Source organism: Elephas maximus, chromosome 15 (assembly GCF_024166365.1).
Source record: "Elephas maximus indicus isolate mEleMax1 chromosome 15, mEleMax1 primary haplotype, whole genome shotgun sequence".
NCBI lineage: Eukaryota > Metazoa > Chordata > Mammalia > Proboscidea > Elephantidae > Elephas > Elephas maximus.
The window spans coordinates 63,078,782-63,102,921 of record NC_064833.1 but is presented as its reverse complement, the minus strand read 5'-3'; the positions used below and the strand labels follow the sequence as shown (position 1 = coordinate 63,102,921).

At 37.4% G+C, this 24,140-nt stretch overlaps 1 protein-coding gene across 1 annotated transcript in view; it reads left to right on the top strand.

The window, feature by feature from the left end:
• The window catches only part of PKIA (cAMP-dependent protein kinase inhibitor alpha), a 111,295-nt gene that overhangs the window by 49,998 nt on the left and 37,157 nt on the right, over positions 1 to 24,140 (top strand). The window contains exon 2 of the mRNA XM_049854466.1: positions 19,162 to 19,292. The gene's annotated coding sequence lies outside the window, so the exon portion shown is untranslated. The remainder of the gene's footprint in view (positions 1 to 19,161; positions 19,293 to 24,140) is intronic.

The following is a 24,140-nucleotide window of genomic DNA, read 5'->3' as shown; positions in this document are numbered from 1 at the left end:
ATTCAAGGAAGTGGCCCATTAGTTTACCAGGATGTTTGAGAATGAAAAGTATTCTGCTGGGGAATACAAAACAGAAACAGTGACCAAAGGCAGAGACACATTTTTGTACTGAAGGATTTCAGCAACATTGTAGGAAATGTTTTTATGGTTGATGCCAGAATTATACTGTAATTATACCAATTATAAATTTTAGATTATGAAACACATATACTTAGGAGAAACAGTCAATAAATTGTATGTAGTATATTGAAATAGTAAATACTAATTTTTTTTTCAATAAGTAACTTTTTGGTCTTTTTAAAGAGCCTAGTTTTTTTTTTTTTTTTTTAGTTGTTTCAAGCTTGGGAAGTGAGACATTTAAAATAAGATGAACCCAATTCCTGCAATCTGGTCTCTGATGCTCAAAGTGCGCAGGCTACAGAATTGTGCGTGACTAAGGTCTGTGGAAATCTCTGTGTTCCTTGCGCTGTTTAAATCATATTATGTGTTTCATAATGTGCAGGATTACGAAGCACTCATAGGTCACACTTTTCAGGCAAACTTTTATACAGGAATAGGAAGTACCTTCAAACCTTTTTTTCTAACTAATTAGGCTAGACCCGAGGCAAAATTGTAATGCCTGCTTAAGTTGGATCAAGCTCCACTTTCAGAGTTCCTTTCCCCTTTGAGCCTATTTATTACTCTCTCCTCTCTGTTACCTAATACCCTCTGCAGAAACCTTATGCCCTCAAGCTCTTCTTCCTCCTCCACACCCTCAAAACTTGCTTCTGTATTGTACAGGCTGAGGTAAAAATGACTAAGATCTCAAAGTATTTGAATTTCAATGGGAAAGATAGATTTAAGCTAAAAGGATGAGATTCTGAGCTAAAGGGATGAGCATAGACTGCCAAGCATCAGTTAGCAGGTGGGGGAAAAAATTAGGCATCAGGTCTTATCTGTTTCCCCCAATCATAATACTAGTCCTGCAGATCACATAGTTGGAGAGAAGTAATCATACATGAGGCTCAATATATCAGAAAATAAACACAAAAAATATACCTCCTTAGGTCATAAGATAACCAAAATTGTTCCCTGTCCCTTACACCCAAACCAGCCAACAGGGAAAAGGAGTTGGCTAATGTGGCCTCAGTGTTGGTAACTGGCAGGAAAAATTCAGTCTAGAATCACAAGTGGAAAGTCGATATCAAGGTCATGTATATGTGTAAGTCTGTATGTGTTGTATAGAAGCCACTTTTGTTATCGAGGGACTGACATTTAAACCTGCCAATGTTATTAGTGCACTAAGAAGAAACTATGAACTTCAACATCATTTTATTGCTACATTGGGTCGTATTTGAGGAAAAATCAATAGGAGTCACTTCCTTGAAGGGTCTCTCAAAGCTATTTATTTATTTATTTGGCACTAGTATGCAAGGGGCTTGTTCTGAGAAGACACAAATAGGTAATACTATCTGCCAAGCATTTTGGCAGTACTTGAGCAAAAAATAAAATGATAGCACAGTTGCTTTTCTTCGTCTCATATACAAAAACGAAAGAGTGAAAAAACACTAACTTCTATGATTTTATGCTTGTCAGTTATGTAAATTAAAACAAACTGATCTTACTGGGATATTACATTATGTTTTTTCAGTTACCAAAGGAACACTTGGTCTGAAAATGATTCCTGAATGTGGGTGCATTTTTTTTTTTCTTAGCAAAATCAGAGAGCAAAAGGCTTCCTATTATGCACAAAAATGAAAATTAGAAGGGCCAGTATTTAGTGGTTATATCGGTTTTTCATGGAAAATGGAAAATTAATTTTCTAACATTCAATCATTTACTATGTTTTTTAACAAAAGCTTTTTTTTTTTAATCAGATGTTCTGTTCTTTGTTAGGAACAGAGGGAAAAAACACCTACTGATTTTAAGTAAGTCAGCTCCCTGATTTGCCTGATGATTATGAATATGAATAGAGTCTTTCTCTACAGTCTAATACAAAAAAAAAGGAAAAAAGGCTGTCTCTAACACATTTTACAAACAAAGTGTGTCAGGAGTAGTCAGCAGTCCTTTTCAATTTTCTTGAGACTTAAAAAATTATTTTGCTAGGCATGAATTTTACATTTTTCCTAAATAATTTTTACTATGGAATGTATTATTATAACACTAAATTTAAGAAAAGAGAGTAGACTTCACATATGTTCAGTTCTTACACTGATAACATTTAAATTTGAACACTAAGTGTTCAAATTTAAATGTTATCAGTGTAAGTGTTGTTATTGCTTCATAAATTTGGAAAGAATCGCTCTGATAACAAGCACAAGAAGCTGGCAGGAACAACAGTTTTTCCATTCTTTGCTTTCCGTTGTTTGTGAGGCTAATTTACTCTAGTTGGCCAATTAATGGCAACAGATGACAAAATTTTCCTGGCTGCTAATTAATTGACTCTATTTTCACTAGTTGTGTTATTGCCAAAGTTTCCACTGATTCTGTGTGAAATTATCTTACCCTACTCATCCTTTTATTATCCCCAGCCTTACTCGTATTTACACACAACTTCTCATAATCCGTCTCATTAACTTTACAGTCAGGGTATACTTATTATCATCAGGGAAAAAGCAAAGAAGAAATGAATGTAATGCCAACCTGTGTAACCATTCAGTAGAAGCAAGGTTTTAAGGGTATTGAAATGGAGGAGGGGTAGACATGATAATAGAATGGTCTCTAGTTTTAGGACAGCCGTGGTATAATAAAGCTTAAAATGGTACCACAGAGAATTTTCTAGGAACTTAATACACATGGATACACATTCAATTTGTGCCCATGGATAATGAGGAACTAGAAGTGGAAGATGAAAAGGTTACATTTCTGGACAAATCAGGCTATCAAAACAAAGTAATAATAGCACTTTTTACTTCAATGATTTCTTAGGCTTTATTTATTATGCTAGAAGTTATCTGATTATCTTTTACTTCATGTCTCACAGTGGCTACAGCATTGTGGGACATGAAGTAAAAGGAGAACCCAGGGAGGGGAGTGAAATGACTAAAGAAAGAAGAAAAAAGAGAAAGGAAAGAGCTGAAAGACTTGTTACTTGGCTGTAAGGTGTTAGGGAAGTTTAGTTTTGATCTTTTATTTAATACACAAAATGCTCTTATTAGAATAGTATTAACCAACAGCGTCACTAGGAAACCCTGGTGCCTTAGTGGTTAAGAGCTATTGCTGCTCACCAAAAAGTTGACACTTTGGATCCACCAGGCGCTCCTTGGAAACTCTGGGGTTTCTACTCTGTCCTATAGGGTCACTATGAATAGGAATTGACTGGATAGCGAGGAGTTGTGTTTTTTTTTTTTTTTTTTAGTGGCGTCACTAGGGTTGGTGTCACCCCTCCCCTCATGGACCTCCGCCCGTACCAGACCGTACAGAATCCTCAGTAATGTTTATTATCAATTTTAATCACAGAATAATATGTGATAAATATAGTTGTAAATTGCTTAAACGTAAGATTTCCTAGATCATATGAATACTAACAGCAAGATTACAACATTAGTTACATTATCAGTAACTGAGCAAAAGCCTTTTTTTTTAATTTTTCTCCTTTTCCTCTACTACTTCATTCTCAAAAAAGCTATTGGCATAGGTTTACAAATACTAATTACCACATATTGTAGCTAAAATTCCAGAACTTTTGATAAAATCAGTGACTATAAAAACACCAGCAGCAAGGAAAACAACAGGGCGTGCTTGTAGTGTGTGGAGAAGAAACCACGTGATCCAAAGCTCGGTGTAATTGGGTAATAATGGCAGCTCTGACTGGAGTGCATTAGAAGGTTTAAAAAGTAAATTGTCATAGAGTTTTAGCCTTTTAAGTGTATTGATACAGATAAGCTGGGCTTACAAAAATGTTTTTATTATAACTAATTACAAGGATATTTTTTCTTTTTTTTTTTATTGAACTTTAAGTGAAAGTTTACAGAACAAACTAGTTTCTCATCAGTTTGTATACACATTGTTGTATGGCATTGGTTAACAACCCCACAACATGTCAACACTCTCTCTTCTCAACCCTGGATTCCCTATTACCAGCTTTCCTGTTCCCTCCTGCCTTCCAGTCCCTGCCCCAGGGCTGGTGCACCCCTTTAGTCTTGTTTTGTTCCATGGGCTTGTTCAGTCTTTGGCTGAAGGGTAAACCTCGGAAGTGGCCTCCTTACTGAGCTGAAAGAGTGTCTGGGTTCCATACTCTCAGGGTTTCTCCAGTCTCTGTCAGGCCAGCAAGTCTGGTCTTTCTTTTACAAGGATATATTTTTTTTTATAAAAAATAATAACTTCCTGCTGAAATGCTGCATGAAAATTTTACAGTCATTTTGGTGTCACCCCTTCTGATAGTGTCACCTTGTGCAGTTCAAACTGCCTAGTGAGGCCACTGGTATTAACGTACCCATTTTACAGACATATGATCGAGGGTCTTGAACAGCAGGTTGTACTTGGTTATCTGTCTGTTATTTAAACCTTGATGGGAACGGTCATGTCAGGAATCTGACCTGGTGGAGACAGCATTACAAAAGCACTGATGAATATCCAAATTTTGACCACATTAAAGTATTGCTTCTCTTTCTCCGGTAAGGTAGTATGTGTCTCAAGAAGAACTGCAGTTCTTTCCCTTTTGACAATTTTTCTGACTCTCTTGTGACAACTAAAGGCTTTGACTGGTTTTATATTAGCAAAGCTCTGGAATTACATGCAAACTTTTGTGTACAGATATATATATATGTATTTTTTTAATTGTTTGTTTTAGAGAAGGAATACAGAGCTGTGGTCAGATTCTGAAATCTAAGTTAAACTATCCAGTATTTTACGTTAAAGGAGGGAATGAGTGCCTTTTCTGGATCCAAATACCGTTTTAATTGTTTATACTCACTACATAATCCCTGAATTCATCTATTATCTGCAGTTAACAGTCAGTAAACTTACTCAAGTAATTGACAAGGGTGGAATTCAAATTCAAGTTTGTACCAGTCTCAAAGGCCACAAATTCTATACCCTATACTTCTTCTCAGAAACTCTGGTGGTGTAGTGGTAAGTGCCACGGCTGCTAACCAAGAGGTCTGCAGTTTGAGTGCGCCAGGTGCTCCTTGGAAATTCTATGGGGCGGTTCTACTCTGTCCTGTAGGGTTGCTATGAGTCAGAACCGATTCGACGGCACTGGGTTTGGTTTACTTTGGGTATACTTCTTCTCACTGTAGATAGTCAGTTGTTGGAAACAGCTGATTCCAACTCATAGGGATCCTATACACAACAGAAGGAAACGCTGCCTGGTCCTGCACCAGCCTCACAATTGTTGCTATATTTGAGCCCATTATTACAGCCACTGTATCAATCCATCTCATCAAGGGTCTACCCTACCAAGCATGACGTCCTTCTCAGGGACTGGTCCCTCTTGATAACATGTCCAAAATACATGAAACAAAGTCTTGCCATTGTCACTTCCAAGGGGCACTCTGGCTGTACTTCATCTAAGACAGAGACTTGTTCATTCTTCTGGTAGTCCATGGTGTACTCACTATTCTTCACCAAGATCATAATTCAAAGGCATCAGTTCTTCTTTGGACTTATTCATTCTCCAGCTTTGGCATGCATATGTTGTTGTTGTTAGAGCCTTTGAGTCAGTTCTAACTCATACTGACCCTATGTACAACAGAACAAAATGCTGCCCAGTCCTGCACCATCCTCACAATCATTGCTATGCATGAGCACATTGTTGCAGCCACTGTGTCGGTCCATCTTGTAGAGGGTCTTCCTTTTTTTTGGTGACCCTCTACTTTACCAAGCATGATGTCCTTCTCCAGGAACTGATCCCTCCTGATAACATGTCCAAAGTATATGAGATGCAGTCTCACCATCCTTGCTTCTAAGGAGCATTCTGGTTGTACTTTTTCTAAGAGAGATTTGTTCATTCTTTTAGCATCCCATGGTATATTCAATATCCTTCACCAACACCATAATTCAAAGGCATCAATTCTTTGGTCTCTTGTTATTCATTGGTCCAGCTTTTGCATGCATATAAGGCAACTGAAAACACCATGGCTTGGGTCAGGTGCACCTTAGTCTTCAAGGTAACATCTTTGCTTTTGAACACTTTAAAGGGGTCTTTTGCAGCAGATTTGCCTAATGCAATGAACTATTTGATTTCTTGGCTGCTGCTTCCATGGGTGTTGATTGTGGATCCAAGTAAAATGAACTCCTTGGCAACTTCAAACTTTTCTCCGTTTATCATGAGGTTGCTTATCCATCCAATTATGAGGATTTTTGTTTTCTTTATTTTGAGGTGTAATCCATACTGAAGGCTGTAGTCTTTGATCTTCATCAGTAAATGTTTCAAGTCCTCTTCACTATCAGCAAGCAAGGTTGTGTCATCTGAATGTTGCAGGTTGTTAATGAGTCTTCCACCAATCCTGATACCTTGTTGTTCTTCTTGTAGTCCAGTTTCTTGAATTATTTCCTCAGCATACAGATTGAATAAGTATGGTAAAAGGATACAACCCTGACACACACCCTTCCTGACTTTAAACCACACAATATCCCCTTATTCTCTTCAAACAACTGCCTCTTGGTCTATGTACAGGGTCCTCATGAACACAATTAAGTGTTCTGGAATTCATATTCTTCACAATGTTATCCATAATTTCTTATGATCCACACAGTCAAATGCCTTTGCATAGTCCATAAAACACAGGTAGACATCTTTCTGGTATTCTCTGCTTTTAGCCAAGATCCATCTGACATCAGCAATGATATCCCTTGTTCTGAGTCCTCTTCTGAATCCAGCTTAAATTTCTGGCAGTTTGCTGTCGAGGTACTGCCGCAACCATCCCCCTTACCCCAGTTGGGGATAAAGAACACATATATGTGAAAGAAACCTAGAATCATAAAACAATACCTGGACCAGTACAGATTAGTTTGATGTAAATGATATAAAAATAATGTGAGTCAGCAGCTACTGCATGTTCATGTTGTGTTAGCATCTGAGTATTAATTATGTGTGTTTTTGATTGTTTAAATCTTGCATATATACTACCTACCATAGGACACAGGTAGTATATATGTGCTACGGTGATCAAAATAACATGATTAGGTACAAGCACTGAAAATGGAAAAGAGGTTCCTGGGCTGAGGGTTAAATTTTGACCAGGGCATTCAGGAGAGAAGGGCTGTGCATTGGTGAGGAGACTGAAAAGCTATTCGTAGGGGAGGAAGAGCACCAATGTGTGATCATTGTGCTGGTTAAGAATCGTGGACCCTGATAACCGCAAAATTGAGGTGCTGATGCAATCGGAAGGTCAGTTTCTTCTTGAAGTTTGGGAGAAAAACTGGTATTTATTAATCTCTTTGTGTTTGAACATGTCTTTGTCTTATGGATGTGTTAAAGGACTGATCTCGATCTCTCTTTCCGATGTGGAATAAACGTCTATGTCAGGGAGATGAAGTTCAGGGAGGTGGCTTTAGCAAGCCTATAGTTACATTTGTTCCTTTTTTAGTGTTTTATACTTTGGTAAAACAAACAAACAGAGTAAAACAAAACTTAGTTCCTTTTATCTATAACTCTTATTAATATACCCCACGCATCTGTCAGTTTGATTTTACACATTGAACACTGATGACCAAAGACCAGATGAGTTATGAAATGACATCAAGAATATCATACATCATACAGAAAGCAAAAGGTCATTAAAAAGAGAGGAAAGAAAGAAAAGACAAAAATGAATGTCAGAAAAGACTCTGAAACTTGTTCTTGAATGTTGAGTAGCTAAAGTGAAAGGAAGAAATGATGAAGTAAAAGAGCTGAACAGAAGATTTCAAAGGGTGGCTCGAGAAAACAAAGTATAATGAAATGTTCAAAGATCTGGAGTTAGCAAACCAAAAGGGAAGAACATGCTTGGCATTTCTCAAGCTGAAAGAACTGAAGAAAGAATTCAAGCCCCGAGTTGGAATAGTGAAGGATTCTATGGGCAAAATACTGAACAATGCAGGAAGCATCAAAAGAAGATGAAAAGAATACACAGAGTCACCGTCCCAAAAAGAATTAGTTGATGTTCAGTCATTTCAGGAGGTAGCATACAATCGAGAACTGATGGTACTGAAGAAGAAGTCCAAGCTGCACTGAAGACATTGGCTAAAAACAAGGTTTCAGGCTTTGTCGAAATACCAACTGGGATATTTCAACAAACGGGTGCAGCACTGGAGGTGCTCACTCATCCATGCCAAGAAATTTCGAAGACAGCTAACTGGCCAACTGACTGGAAGAGATCCATATTTGTGCCCATTCCAAAGAAAGGTGATCCAACTGAACGTGGAAATTATTGACCAATATTTTTTTTTTATATCATTAATATCACACGCAAGTAAAATTTTGCTGAAGAACATTCAAAAGCAGTTGCAGCAGTATATCGACAGCAAACTGCCAGAAATTCAAGCTGGATTTGGAATAGGATGTGGAACAAGGGATATCATTGCTTATGTACTGATGGATCCTGGCTGAAAGCAGAAGATACCAGAAAGATATCTGCTGTGTTTTATTGACTATGCAAAGGCATACGACTGTATGGATCATAAGAAATTATGGATAACATTGTGAAGAATGTGAATTCCAGGACACTCAATTGTGCTGATGAGGAACCTGTACGTAGACCAAGAGGCAGTTGTTCGAACAGAACAAGGGGATACTGTTAGGAAAGGTGTGTGTCAGCGTTGTATCCTTTCATCATATTTATTCAATCTGTATGCTGAGAACATAATCCGAGAAATTGGACTGTATGAAGAAGAACAGGGCATCAGGATTGGAGGAAGGCTCATTAACCACCTGTGTTATGCTGATGACATAGCCTTGCTTCAAGAGGACTTGAAGCACTAACTGATGAAGATCAAAGACTACGGCCTTAAATATGGATTACACCGCAACATAAAGAATACAAAAATTCTCAAAACTGGAACAATAAGCAACATCATGATAAACAGAGAAAAAACTGAAGTTGTCAAGGATTTCATTTTATTTAGATTCACAATCAACAACCATGTAAGCAGAAGTCAAGAAATCAAAAGACACATTGCATTGGGCAAATCTGCTGCAGAAGACCTCTTTAAAGTGTTCAAAAGCAAAGATGTCACTTTGAGGACTAAGGTGCACCTGACCCAAGCCATGGTATTTTCAGTCGCTTCATATGCATGTGAAAGCTGGACAATAGAATAAGGAAAACTGAAGAAGAATTGACACCTTTGAATTATGGTGTTGTCGAAGAATATTAAATATACCATGGACTGCCAAAAGAACAAACAAATCTGTCTTGGAAGAAGTACAGACAAAATGCTCCTTAGAAGCGAGGAAGGTGAGACTTCATCTCACGTTCTTTAGACATGTTATCAGGAGGTATCAGTCCCTGGAGAAAGACATCATGCTTGGTAAAGTAGAGGGTCAGTGAAAAAGAGGAAGACCTTCAACGAGATAGACAGTGGCTGCAACAATGGGCTCAAGCATAACAATGATTGTGAGGGTGGCGAAGGACCAGGCACTGTTTAGTTTTGTTGTACATATGGTTGCTGTGAACGGGAACCGACTTGAACTCACCTAAAAACGACAACAACAAGCATTAATATGGAGCCCTGGTGGTGCAGTAGTTAAGCCTTTGGCTGCTAACCAATAGGTCGGCTGTTCGAATCCACCAGCCACTCCTTGGAAACCCTATGGGGCAGTTCTACTCTGTGCTATAGGGTCACTTTGAATTGAAATTGACTGGATGGTGGTAGGTTTTGGCTTTTATTAATATAGTGAAGAAAACCCAACTGACATTTTTATGCTAAGGTATAAATTAAAGCTTAATGTATTTGGTTGGTCCTTTCTGTAAAATTGTATTAATTCCATCATGTATATTATCACATAAATAGTTTTGTAGTATTTTAGTATCAATGTGATAATCTGACCCTATGTTCTCCTCTTAAATAAATCACCCATCTTTCTGAAAGATTATAATTCATCTACGAAAGGTTACTTATAATTCTGCGTGCTCTGATCTCACACATATTTGACATCATTTTGACTTTCGGTCTTCATCCATTGTGTTTTCACAATATAGATGTTAAAAGAGGCAATCTACAAATCATTTTTGTTAAAAGAGGCAATCTACAAATCATTTCCTTTTTTTTAATAATTTTTATTGTGCTTTAAGTGAAAGTTCACAAATCAAGCCAGTCTCTCACACAAAAACCCATACACACCTTGTAACACACTCCCAACTACTCTCCCCCTAATGAGACAGCCCGCTCTACAAATCATCTCTGGATTGCAGCATCTGGAATACTGATTATACTTGCATTTTAGAGTTATCAGCCTTTAAAACTAGAGCAGATCCTAGGGACCTGCAGGCAGATAGTGCTTCCTTTTGTCACTTTCAGAAAAAGACATCTGTAAATCTGCATTGCTGACTAAAGAAAAACTGATTTATTTACCATTCTGAGTTTATGTTATACTTTCTTTTAAACTAATCATAAAAATGTAAGTTGGACCAACTATAAGCCTTGCTTTTTCTCTCCAGAACAAATGACCAAAACATTTTGTACAAAAAGAAAAGGTTTTTCCAGCCACATCTCGAATCATTGTTCTCCACCTCTTTGAAAGTCTATTCTGATTAAAATATATTTACATCTCATTAAAATCTTTGACAAAGCCAGTTTAGTTGTCCCTTTAAGGAATGATTTATCTCACAATGAGATATCTGAAGCATAGGGATAGTAATAACTGAGGTGATAAATATTACTAATATTGAGACTTGATTCATCAAGAAAAATACATTGGAAAAACAGGTAGACAGTGAAGGAACAAGAATTATTTTTACCTAAATATTGCCTTGATATTTAGACCATTGGCTAAGAAAAATTGTGAAAAACATGAGAACAGGCTTCATCCATTTCAAGGAAGCAGATTACTTGCAGATCACTTAACATTGATGGAGTATTTTCTATGAGTCTGGATGGATATATAACATTTTATATGAATTATTTAATTTAACCACATTCCTCCAGGATAGTGTTATCCCTATTTGCAGATGATAGGCTCAAAGAGATTAAGAATGTTGCCTGACATTACTAAGTTGCAAAACCTAAACTGACCTAATTCCATAGCAAAGATTTTCAATCACATCAGTGTTGGTTTTATCTCTTTGAGAATTGATAAAATTTATGGGCCTTCTTCCAGAAAAAATGCATAAGTAAACATGAGGAATGGCATATCACTACAAACCTCACGAAATGATCAGCGTGGCTAGACTTTCTTCTGTTGGTAGATCTTTTGCAAAAATCACTTTTCTCTGAAGTTGCTATTGGTGTTACGTGTGGTCCAGTCGGTTCCGACTCATAGCAACCCTATAGGACAGAGTAGAACTTCCCTGCAGCGTTTCCAAGGAACGGCTGGTAGAACTGCTGACTTTTTGGTTAGCAGCCCAATAGTAGGTTCAAATATTTTCTCTGAAGGCATTCCTAAATTATACATATCTGAAAATTATTTTGCTTTAAGCTAAAGAAAAATGAAAGCTTATTTAATCACACCTATGTTCTGGCATTGGCAAACCCTGGTAGCATAGTGGTTAGGAGCTATGGCTGCTAACCAAAGGGTCAGCAGTTCGAATCCGCCAGGCGCTCCTTGGAAACTCTATGGGGCAGTTCTACTTTGTCCTATAGGGTCGCTATGAGTCGGAATCTACTCAACAGCACTGGGTTTGGTTTTGTTTTTGGTATGCTCTGGCATTGTAATATATGCTAGCATTCAAGCTATATCCATGAATTTCATTATACTATGATTTTTTTTATGATATTACAATGCAGATATAATTATTAAAAGGAAAAGAAAAAAGAAAAACTGCTTCTTGTTCCTCAGCATCAAGCTGTTAGTCTAGCTCATTGCCCTAAACTAATACTTTCTCCCTTTTGTTACGCTTTAAGACAGAGAGTGTTTTTGTTACCCTACCCTCCGAGTCTTCTCTACTTGAAGTATGTCTTATGTAAACCCAGGGTTTCCTAAGTAGTCAGTCTGTGCCAGCCTTAGGATCAGTTGTTCAGAGCTCAGCTGCTAACCAAAAGGTGAGCAGTATGAATCCACCAGCTGCTCCTTGGAAACCCTGTGGGGCAGTTCTACTTTGTCCTATAGGGTAGCTATGACTTGGAATCAACTTGACAGTGACGGGTTTGGTTTTTTGGTTTGGTGGGATCAGTTGTACCTATAGATAGATGTATAATTTTGAACTTCTCAAATAGGATCCATACAGTTAGTTGAGCATAATGCTTGAGAGTTGATACTGATATCAGATCTGAGTCCAAATCCTGTCTACATCCCTGACTAGCTGTGTAAACTTGGAGAAATCATTTAAACCCTTTAAAGCCACCATCCTTCTTATCTGGAAGATGGGATAATACATAAACCTGGCTCATAGGGTTAATGTAATATGAGATGATGCATGTTAAGCATTAGCATAGTTTCTGGCTCTTAGTAGTAATAGCTGCTTTTATTGTTAATTATTCTTTTTGTATCCCCAGTGCCAGCACCAAAAGAACCCAAACCAAACCAGCTGCCATCAAGCTGATTCGGACTCATAGACCCTATAGGACAGAGTAGAACTGCCCCATATGGTTTCCAAGGAGTGGCTGATGAATTCGAACAGCCAACCTTTTGGTTAGCTCTTAACCACTGCACCACTAGGAATCTAGTCCTAGCACAGTGCCTAGCATATGGTAGGTTTTCAGCAAATATTTATTGGACTGAATTAGTTCTGAAATTTTAAATTATGCATTAATGACCAAGTAGTCAACACCACTACCCCATCCGTCTTTCTACAGAACGGGAGAACAGTGAGAAGAAGCCAACTGGAATACCCTCATTTCCCCTACACTAAACCCCTCACTCAACCCCCAATAAAAACAATAATATTCTGAATCTCAAATAAGTTTGGGAATTTTAAAAATCATACTACTTTGAAAATAGTTGGGTTTCCCTGATCTAATATCTCCCAGGACCCCAGATTCACCAAGCTTGAGGTCTACTTGGGACTAATAGTGATAATTAGTGAACCAGTTATTTATAAGATCTTTTGGGGCTTCAAAAAAAAAATTATCATTAAATCCACATTCCATAGAAGCACAACTATTTTTTTTTTTTTTTTTGGTAGGAGACCCAATAATCACAAATCATAATATAATAGCTCTATTTGAAAGCTCCAAGGGCTATCGTTTTATGGGAAATAGAAATAAAACAAACTTTTTACCAAGACTTACAATCTTCATGTGCTCTAGCCACCTCCTACATCTCTCCTAGACCTTCGTCTGGTTCCAGGCATGCTTGCCTTTTTCAGGGCCTCAGATTCACCAATCTTGTTGCCATCTCAGGGCTTACCATCTGCTGATCTTTTTGTCTAGACCCGTATCACTCTGATCATTTTAATCTCTGTTCAAATACCACTATGATTACCTTGACCTACCAACTCAGTGCCTTTCTGTCCCATTATCCAGTTTTATTTTTTGCAGTATATGAAATTTGTTTCCATATTAGCTCTCCTTCCTCCTGCTCCTGGAACATTTGCTTATAAGCAAGGGCTTTGTGCTTCTTGTCACTGCTCAATCTTCCAAGGCTTTAAACAGAGACTGGTACATTGTAGGTGCTCAGGAAACGTGTAGAATAAGTGAGTGAATATGTGAATGAATGAAAAAATCAGCAACACTATAACTGGAATATTTACCTTTAGAAAGAACAGAGTAATGGGAAACAATTTCATTCAATATGAATCAATTTGTGTAGTTACTAAATCATAGGACTTAGAGTTTACATTCAATACATAATGTTCTTGTTGTTGTCTGGTGCTTTCCAAGTAATTAATTAAATTTTGCTCACATTAAGGGCGAATTGTGAAACATTTATACAACTTGCCTACTCGAAAATTCTAGTATTAACTTAGTCAAGGTCATCACCAACTACTGGTGGTATCACCTTGGATCAATTATATTTAACCTCTCAGTGCCTCAGTTTTCTGTATTTGTTGTATGAGAATAATAAGACCTATCCCATAGGTTTGTAAAGAGGATGAATAATGCATTTAAAAAATCTTAGAATAGTGCCTAGCACTTGGTAAACATTATAGAAATACTGATTACTAATAATACTATTATTACTACAATTATTATTATAGCCCAAGCCCAAGCCCACTGCCATCAAGCTGATTTCGACTCATTGTGACCGTATACAACAGAGTAGAACTGCCCCACAGGGTTTCCAAGGAGCTCCTGGGGGATTCAAACTGCTAACCTTTTTGGTTAGCAGCCATAGCTCTTAACCACTATGCCATCAGGGTTTCCTCCTCTCCCTGGCCCTAGGCCTCTCCCCAAAGTCACTCAGCATTCTCTCTCCATGGGCCAGGAAGCCCACCATGCTATCTTCTGTTGCTGGGTCTCCTGCTGTCTCTCTCTGTCTCTCTCTCTCTCTGGGTCTCCTGCTTCCAGGAGCTTCTCAGTGCAGGGATCCCAGGTCCAAAGGACGTGCTGTCTGCTCTTTGCTGTTCTTCTTTAGTGGTGGTAGGACCCTCCTCTCTGCTCTGGAATTGGCTCTCTTTTAAGGGAAGACTGATCAATCCCCTCGGCAGGACACAATTACCCTATCACACAATCCAGCCCAATCACCTGGGTGGGAATTACAAGACCATGGCTAGAAAGGCCACACAAAAGTAATCAACAGCACCACAATTTATTCTTATAAGAATTAAATATTGAGACTAATCCTTGCAGTACGATATGACAATAACAATTTTGAGAAGGTCAGCCATGAAATAAGAGGACCAAGGGAGGTTTTTGTGTTGTATGTATACTTTTTTTTTTTTTAAAGTAGGAGTTACTAATCTAGAACAAGTTTGAAATTTTGATTGGAATAATCCATAAAGGAAGGGGAGATGTAGAAAATGCAGTGTTGAAACTTCTTGATAAGATGAGAGATAATGGAATACCCACTATGGGAGGTGTAAATGGCCTTTTAACTTTCACTTTTGTAATAAGGGGAGTAGAAAGATCTCTGCTGATGCTGAGTTAATGGACTCGACAGTGGAAAATTTACTGGCTTCTCTTTTCTTAATGAGAAATGAGGCAACTCATCAACTGAAAGAGAGGAAAGTAACCTCATTACCAGTAAAACAGCCGCTGCCCAGTCAGTCCCAGCTCATTGTGACTCCATGTGTGTCTGTGTCAGAGCAGGGTCGTGCTACGTAAGGTTTTCAGTGGCTGATTTTTTGGAAGTAGGTCACCAGGACTTTCTTCCAAAGCACTTCTGGGTGGACTCAAACCCCGAGCCTTCCGTTTAGCAGCTAAGCACGTTAACTGTCTGGACCACCCAGTGACTCAATAGTTATCAAAAAACTCAAAGTAATAGAAGATGAAGTTCCCATTTATTAATTTAGCAAAATTAAAATTATATATCATAGTATCTTATGTTGGCAAACTTCTTTGCCATATATATTGCTTTGATCTTTTGATAAGAAATTTGGCAATATCTAGCAAGATAAAAATACTTATAACTTTTATATATTAATTCTAATTCTGAAAATTTACTCAAATAAACAAAATATAACTAGAAAATTAAATAAAGTGTTCATTGTCATGTCATTTTTGGTAAAAAAACATTGGAAACACTTCTAATTGTCACCAATAGGAAGAATGGTTTAATAAATTATATCCACCTAGTAGAACATTATATAGTCATTAAAATAACAATTACAAGACTATGCTGCAAAATAGAATAATACTGAATTAAGAAAGCTGAATTCAAAATTGTGTCTATCTTCTGTCGATAATTATATAACCATATGAATATTGATTAAAAATTAAACTAAAATTTTAAAAAGCTGTGTCATGGTAAAGGAAATTTTTCACTTTGTTTTAACATATTGTTTAAGATAGGTTTAAAATTTTGCTTTTTAAGTGGAGTATTAAAAGAGTGTTCTGCCCCTTTTTAAAAAAGTCAGATTATTACATCATGTTACATCTCACACTTTCAAATAAAGTCAACAATGCTATTATTATCAGAGAAAATTACACTTACATGACTGTTCATATTTCCAACTTATTTGGTACAAAAAAGGTAATATGCATTTATATTACTTTTTTTTTCTTTTGCTGTGTCTTTCTTGGTATGGAGATTATACAAAATACCTAAATTTGTTAGTCACCTCTCTCATTTTTGTTCATTTATCTTACACTTCATTGAAAGAATAATAAATGAGTCTCCAGGTATATATGCCCATTTCATAAGGCCCCTGTTATCCACATTATGAGACTGCTGACATGAACACATCCAGCATATAAAGAGCTCTTCAGTTATTGAATTATAATTTGGCTTCCAGTATAAAGATCTTATAAAAACAGGGTAAAATCTGGACTAACTTCTGGAAGCTTTTTGATTTCTTTATTCAAAACTAAGAGTTCCTTAGTTCAGTCATATGATTAACAATTATTTGCATAGTTACCGAACCCAGAGCCTCAAGTCGATTCCAACTCATAGCGGCCCTATAGGACGGCGTAGAACTGCCCCATAGAGTTTCCAAGGAGAGCCGGGCAGATTCGAACTGCCAACCCTTTGGTTAGCAGCCATAGCACTTAACCACTACGCCACCAGGGTTTCCATTTGCATAGTTAGAAGCTCCTAAATTATTGGTTGGTGGGTACCTGGCACAGTTCTCTTACCATTGCTCAGATTCTCTATTACTTTCTTTCTCTGTCTCCGTCTGTCTGTCTGCCTGTCTCTCTCTCTCACACACGCACTCACACACACACACACACACACACACACACAAGAGACATGAATACATATTGTGATTAAAAGCACAGGCTCTGGCATCAGAAAGTGCAAGGCTCTAATTCAGTTCTGCCATTTTGGGGCCATTTCACCTTAGGCAAATAAATTAATATCTCTGAGCCTTGTTATTTTCATCTGTCAGTTGGGTTGTCCAGTTTCTCATTAAGGTTGTTTTGAAGATTATCTGAGTGTCTTTTACAGAGCTGGGTACAAAGCAGGAACTCAGTGCATGATTAGTATTTTTATTAATTTATTATTATTTAGGTCTTGAAATAAATTATTATTTCTTCGAGTTTGTGAATTTCCATGATGAAATGCAATTTCCCCTGAATTAAGTAACCCCTGTTATCAGCAAATATTTTAATTGAGCTCTTTTTTTCCCAGTGCAGCTTAGATTAGGATTTCACCCTTCGTATTTGTCTCATGTAGGGTCGCTATGCGTCGGAATCGACGTGATGGCACTGGGTACTGTGTAGGTGTGTAGGTAGGTGGGTAGGTAGGTGCTCAGTAAAAATTTAATAGATAAATGAACACGTAAATGAGTGCATGAGTGAATGATTAAATGCTTCTCTTTGAGAAAGCAGAACAAATATGAAATGGTAGAACAGATGAAGAAAGGGTCCTTGGAAAAAATGGCCAGCTCACTTAGGTGCCTTGGTCAGCTGAGGAAGAATCGCTTCCTTTTGAAAAACATAAAGGAAAAAATGTGTTGAATAATTTATTTTAGAAGTTTTTTTGTTTTTAAATTTTAAGCACAAAATCACCTGATGATTTCCATATTTGGCACCAGTAATGCAGGATTAACCGTATTAAAGACAGAATATTGAGCTAAGGTTGCATTAAATTGCATAGTCTAACTTCGTAGAACTTTTCTGAGTTGGCTGATAAGAAGTCATATGGCAAGGGACCTTTGAGTAGCAAGAGGCAGTGAGAGAAATGGCCTTTTATAAATTCTCTTGTACCTCTGAATGAGAATTTTCCTGTAGCTACAAATCTATAGGTTATGTGACGTTTAGATATTTACTGTGTCGAAACGCCCTCCGGGTCAGGTCATGCCATGCAAGGGATTTGTAAAAGTAACACACATGCCAGATAACACGCATGGCAACCAAAAGTGCCAACAAACTGAGCCTCCAAATTAAATTGATGATTGCGCTCTTGGATACCATGGATTCCCTGTGAGTTGCTTGGGAAAAGTGGGTAAAAATATATAAAAGTGAAGCCTTTATGGACTAAAGTAGTAATACAACATTTTGAAAACATACAATACATTGGCTAAGGTTTTATAGCACATCACATTAATATTTCACCGTACATGAGACATTGCCTACAGTCAATGTTTATGATAATCTCTTCCCTCTGAAATGGAATCATGCCCACGGTATACATTAATCATAGAAAAGATTAAATACTGAAAAGAAACCCAGCATTTATAGACAGTTTGCTTTGATTTATTCAGGGAATTCTTCCAAAAAGATGATCCAGAGAACCCAAGCAAGAATTATTGCTTCTTGAATGGGAGTTATCAACTCTTTTAGAGTTATTTAGGTTTTTTCAACATCAATATCAGTGAAGGGAAGCAAGAAAGGAGAGATGTTAACCACTTGCTTTCCATTAATAATGGTGTGGGATTTATGAGCAGATGATCTGTAACAGGTGACTATAATTTAAGGAGACTGCTCCCTTAGCCACTCAGGAAAACTGCCATTGTTATTTTGGAATCACAGTGTCATGACTTTATTGCTTCATTTGTCTTTTTCTGTACCCTAATATGTAGCTTTCTGAATCACTGAATAGCTATCAACAGATTTATCCTCCCCTCACAACCGCATTACAAAAAGAGCTATGCACACACCAAAAAAAAAAAAAAAGAAAAAGCTTATGTGCATGTAATGGATATTACACATTAAGGGTCACTGTGAAATACTCTTCTGCAAGTTCCTATGTTTATTTTCTGAGTAATTGAATTTAGTCAAATTAATAATTTCCTAAAGATCTTGCCTTCTTTAACTAGGTAAAGACTAAAGAAAGTGAATTTTGAATAAAAAAACTTAGAAAACTTGCCCATGTTTGCCCTTATTTTATGTCTTAATTAACCTTTTTTTGAAGTCTTTACTTGGATTGAAAGCCCAGAATATAACTTGTAGTCCTGTCATAATGCATCCACTTTGTAAATATTCAAACTTCTATCTAAGTCATGTATTTTCCTTAAGTTGAGAATATTTTTTGGGTTAGAATATTTATGCTTGAATGTTTACTTAAAACTTAAAAATCTATATATACGGATCATTTCCTTTCCCTTGCTGTCTTCATTTCAGTTTCCTGAGTTTCTGAGAAGGCCTGGTTTCCCCAAAGGAGTGACTTCTAGTAGAAATCTGAAGGTCTGATCCACAAGGAAAAAAACATCCAGTATAGCCAATGAATTAAGGACAAGAAGGTTTGCAATCAGGTAGGAATACTTAATCTTGCATATCCAATCACCAAAAATACAATGATTTTTTTTTTTTTTGAAAAAAGGATGGAAATCTAATATGAGCTACCCTACTAGGGAAAAAAAAAAAAATTTTCTTTTTTTTTTTTTCACTAGGGAGCCGTTCGTAATTCCCTTGGAGCTTGTGATGTTTATCAGAGAATACCTTGGAGGGAAAAGAATATAACAACAGCATGATTTTTATTTTCCATTTTTAGCTCATTGTTACCAAGTACATTTAGTGATTCTTGGTGCCTGTGGTTTACTCTCTGGTGGTTAAGTATATAGAGATTAATTCTCCTAGGTTATCTGTATGACTGTCTAGTTGTTTATCAAAATTAAGGGCCATGATGGCATCAAGTGTTCTAAGTGAGGAACAGCTCCCATTCAGTGGTGTGAAGAAACCAGTTTGGTTCATGTGGTACATCTATCCTTAGTCTAAGAACGGTCGTGAGTGCACATAAAGAGGTAACAACAAAGAGAGTGAGGCCTATGAAAGAGAGGCTCTGTTTTCATCTACTGATACATGTCAAAACACCACTAATTATTTTCTTCTCATTTCCAATTTGAGATCAAAACTTGGGAGAAAGGGTATGATGAAGACAATGCATTATATGGCTAGACAAAAGACAGTTGCCACGTCAAAATCAGGGAGTACTGGTTTTATTTACAGGTATATATCCAATGGCTAGTAGAGCACTTAACACATAGTTGGTACTCAGTATGAAGACACATGTTGAATGAATGAATGAAAAAATATTAATATGGTAGAAAAGGTGTATATATTTCCATTGCCTTGTGTGTTGACTTCTGTATTCTCAGGCCTCAGCACTGTACCTGACACCTGGTATGTAAGCAATAAAATTTGTTGATTGAATCAATAAAAGGACATTTATAAAACTGACACAGATCTAATATTTGCCAATTGAATGAATGAATGGAAATTCAAAAGACTGACAAAGACCTCGTATTTGCCAATGTCTATGGCAGAAATAGAAACCCTGGTGGTGTAGTGGTTAAGTGCTATAGCTGCTCACCAAGAGGTCAGCAGTTCCAATCCACCAGGTGCTCCTTGGAAACTCTATGGGGCAGTTCTACTCTGTCCTATAGGGTTGCTATGAATCGGAATCGACTCGATGGCAGTGGGTTTTTGTTTGGTTTTTTTATGGCAGAAATGTCCGTGAAATGAAAGCCTGGATCTCTGACTGCTGGTGTTGCTGACAGAATTTATCTAGTCATGAGACTGAGTTTTAGTCATTTACATATAATCCATTACATTTAGGCATAGTGCCTACCTTAGACTCACTATACTATTAAATGACTTGAATATGAGTAGAAAACACCCTTGATAAAAGTTCCTGTGACATATTACTTGCAAAACATATTTTTTAGAACATTTTTATAATGGCATATTTAAGGGTAATTTCAGAATCACTAACTGCTAAAATGGTTATTTATACTTTTTCCACCAGCAGTACAGCCATAGTGCCGCAGCAGCTGTTTCTCTCCAGTCGGCTGTTGCTATCTTTTGCATTCCCAAGGGAGAACAAAAGTCATTTCACTGAAGAAAGAGGTGTAAAACTTAACATAATGCAGCTACCACACAGCCAAAACACATACACTCTCTCCCAGATATGTAGGTGAAATAATAGCCTAAAACAGCACTCTGGAACATATTTCAAATTAAGGGAAATCCACCCATATTTGATTACTTCATCCCTTTATGAATGTGTGATGTTGATATTCGGATGTGTTTATTAAAAACAAATTCCAAAGCGAATGGAAGAAATGATAAAGTCAAAGAGCTGAACAGAAGATTTCAAAGGGTGGCTCAAGAAGACAAAGTAAAGTATTATGATAAAATGTAAAAAACCCTGGAGTTAGAAGATGAAAAGGGAAGAATACATTCAACATTTCTCAAGCTGAAAGAACTAAAGAAAAATTCATGCTTCGAGTTGCAATATCGACAGATTCTATGGGTAAAACATTAAACAACATGGGGAACATCAAAAGAAGATGGAAGAAGTACACAGAGTAACTGTACCAAAAAGAATTACTCAATGTTCAACAATTTCAGGAGGTAGCACATGATCAAGAACCAGTGGTATTAAAGGAAGAAGTCCAAGCTGCATGAAGGTATTGGCAAACTGCAATGTTCCAGGAATCAAGGGAATACCAGCTGAGATGTTTTAACAAATGATGCAATGCTGGAAATGCTCACTTGTCTATGCCAAAAAATTTGAAAGACAGCTACCTTGTCACCCTACTGGACAAGATCCATATTTGTGTCCATTCCAAAGAAAATAATCCAAAAGAATGTGGAAATTATCAAACAATATCATTAATATCACACACAAGTAAAATTATGCTGAAAATCATTCAAAAGCATTTGCAGCAGCACATCAATGGAGAACTGCCAGAAATTCAAGACAGATTCAGAAGAGGACATAGAATAAGGGATGTCGTTGCTGATGTCAGATCATTGCTGAAAGCAGAGAATACCAGATGTTTTCTTGACTATTCAAAAGCATTCAACTGTGTGGTTCATAAATTCTGGATAGCCTTTCGAAGAATGGGAATTCCAGATCGCTTAATTGTGCTCATGAGAAATCTGTACATAGACCAAGAGGCAATTGCTCGAACAGAACAAGGGTATACCTTGTGGCTTAAAATCAGGAAAAGTGTGGGTCAGCGTTGCATCTTTTCACCATACTTATTCAGTCTGTATTCTGAGCAAATAATCCGAGAAGCTGGACTATATGAAGGGTGTGGCATCAGGATTGGAGGAAGACTCATTAGGAACCTGTGATATACCGATGACTCTACTTGCTGAAGACGAAGAGGACTTAAAGCACGTACTGATGAGGATCAAAGACAACAGCCTTCAGTATGAATTACACCTCAACATAAAGAAAACAGAAATCCTCACAACTGGACCAATAAGCAGCATCAAGATAAATGAAGAAAACATTGAAGTTGTCAAGGATTTCATTTTTCTTGGATCCACAATCAATGCCCATGGAAGCAGCAGTCAAGAAATCAAACGACATACTGCATTGAGCAAATCTGCTGCAAAAGACCTCCTTAAAGCGTTCCAAAGCAAAGGTGTGACCTGGAGGAATAAGGTGCACCTGATCCAAGCCATGGTATTTCCAGTCATCTCATATGCATGCTAAAGCTGGATAATGAAAATGGAAGACCAAAGAAAAACTGATGCATTTGAATTATGGTGTTGACAAAGAATACTGAATATTCTTCATGTGCTGCCAGAAGAATGAACAAATTTGTTTTAGAAGTACAGCCAGAATACTCCTTAAAAGTGAGGATGTCGAAACTCATCTCAAGTACTTTTGACATATTACCAGGAAGGACCAATCCCTGGAAAAAGACATCATGCTTAGTAAAAAAAAAAAAAAAAAAGGTCAGCAAAATAGGAATGATACGGACTGACAGAACAGCTTCAACAATGGGCTAAAACATAGCGATGATTATGAGTACGGCACAGAACCAGGTAGTGTTTCATTCTGTTGTACATAGGGTTGCTCTGAGTCAGACAGAACCCACTTGATGGCACCTAACAATAACAACAGACAAGGAATTAGCTACACATCATTTTTGTCTCAGTGTGTATATATTGATAATATATCAATATTGATATATTGCCTCCCTTGCTCCACCCTTTTCTTGTATTCTCTTGTGGACAGGAGATATAGCTTCAAGTTGTTCTGTAAAATTTCTAGATAAGCAAAGGACTAGTATCATTTAAACAAGGATGGGAAACTGTTCCAAAGTGAGTGGCTTCCTTATTAGCTCTTGTTGTCATTGTTAGATGGCACTGAGTTGATTTTGGCTCATAGTGACCCCATGTGAAAGAGTAGAACTGTCCCACAGGGTTGTTGTTGTTGTTTTTAATTTTTTTGTGTTTTCGGTGAAAGTTTACATAGCAAATTAGATTCCCATACAACATTCATCCTCCACGCGTCTGTCAGTTTGTTCTACCATGGGGTCTTGTGTGTTGCTGTGATGCTGGAAGCTATGCCACAGGTATTCAGATAACAGCAGGGTCACCCATGGAGGACAGGTTTCAGCTGAGCTTCTAGACTAAGACAGACTAAGAGGAAGGACCCGGCAGTCTACTTCTGAAAAGCATTAGCCAGTGAAAACCTTATGAATACCAGCGGAACATTGTCTGATATAGTGCTGGAAGATGAGACCCCCAGGTTGGAAGGCACTCAAAAGATGACTGGGGAGGAGCTGCCTCCTCAAAGTCGAGTTGACCTTAATGACGTGGATGGAGTAAAGCTTCCGGGATCTTCATTTGCTGATGTGGCATGACTCAAAATGAGAAGAAAGAGCTGCAAACATCCGTTAATTATTGGAACGTGGAATGTAAAAATAATATGAGAAGCTGGACTATATGAAGAAGAACGGGGCATCAGGATTGGAGAAAGACTCATTAACAACCTGCGTTATGCGGATGACACAACCTTGCTTGCTGAAAGTGAAGAGGACTTGAAGCACTTACTAATGAAGACCAAAGACCACAGCCTTCAGTATGGATTATACCTCAACATAAAGAAAACAAAAATCCTCACAACTGGACCAATGAGCAACATCATGATAAACGGAGAAAAGATTGAAGTTGTCAAGGATTTCATTTTACTTGGATCCACAATCAACAGCCATGGAAGCAGCAGTCAAGAAATCAAACAATGCATTGCATTGGGCAAATCTGCTGCAAAGGACCTCTTCAAACTGTTGAAGAGCAAAGATGTCACCCTGAAGACTAAGGTGCACCTGACCCAAGCCATGGTATTTTCAATCACA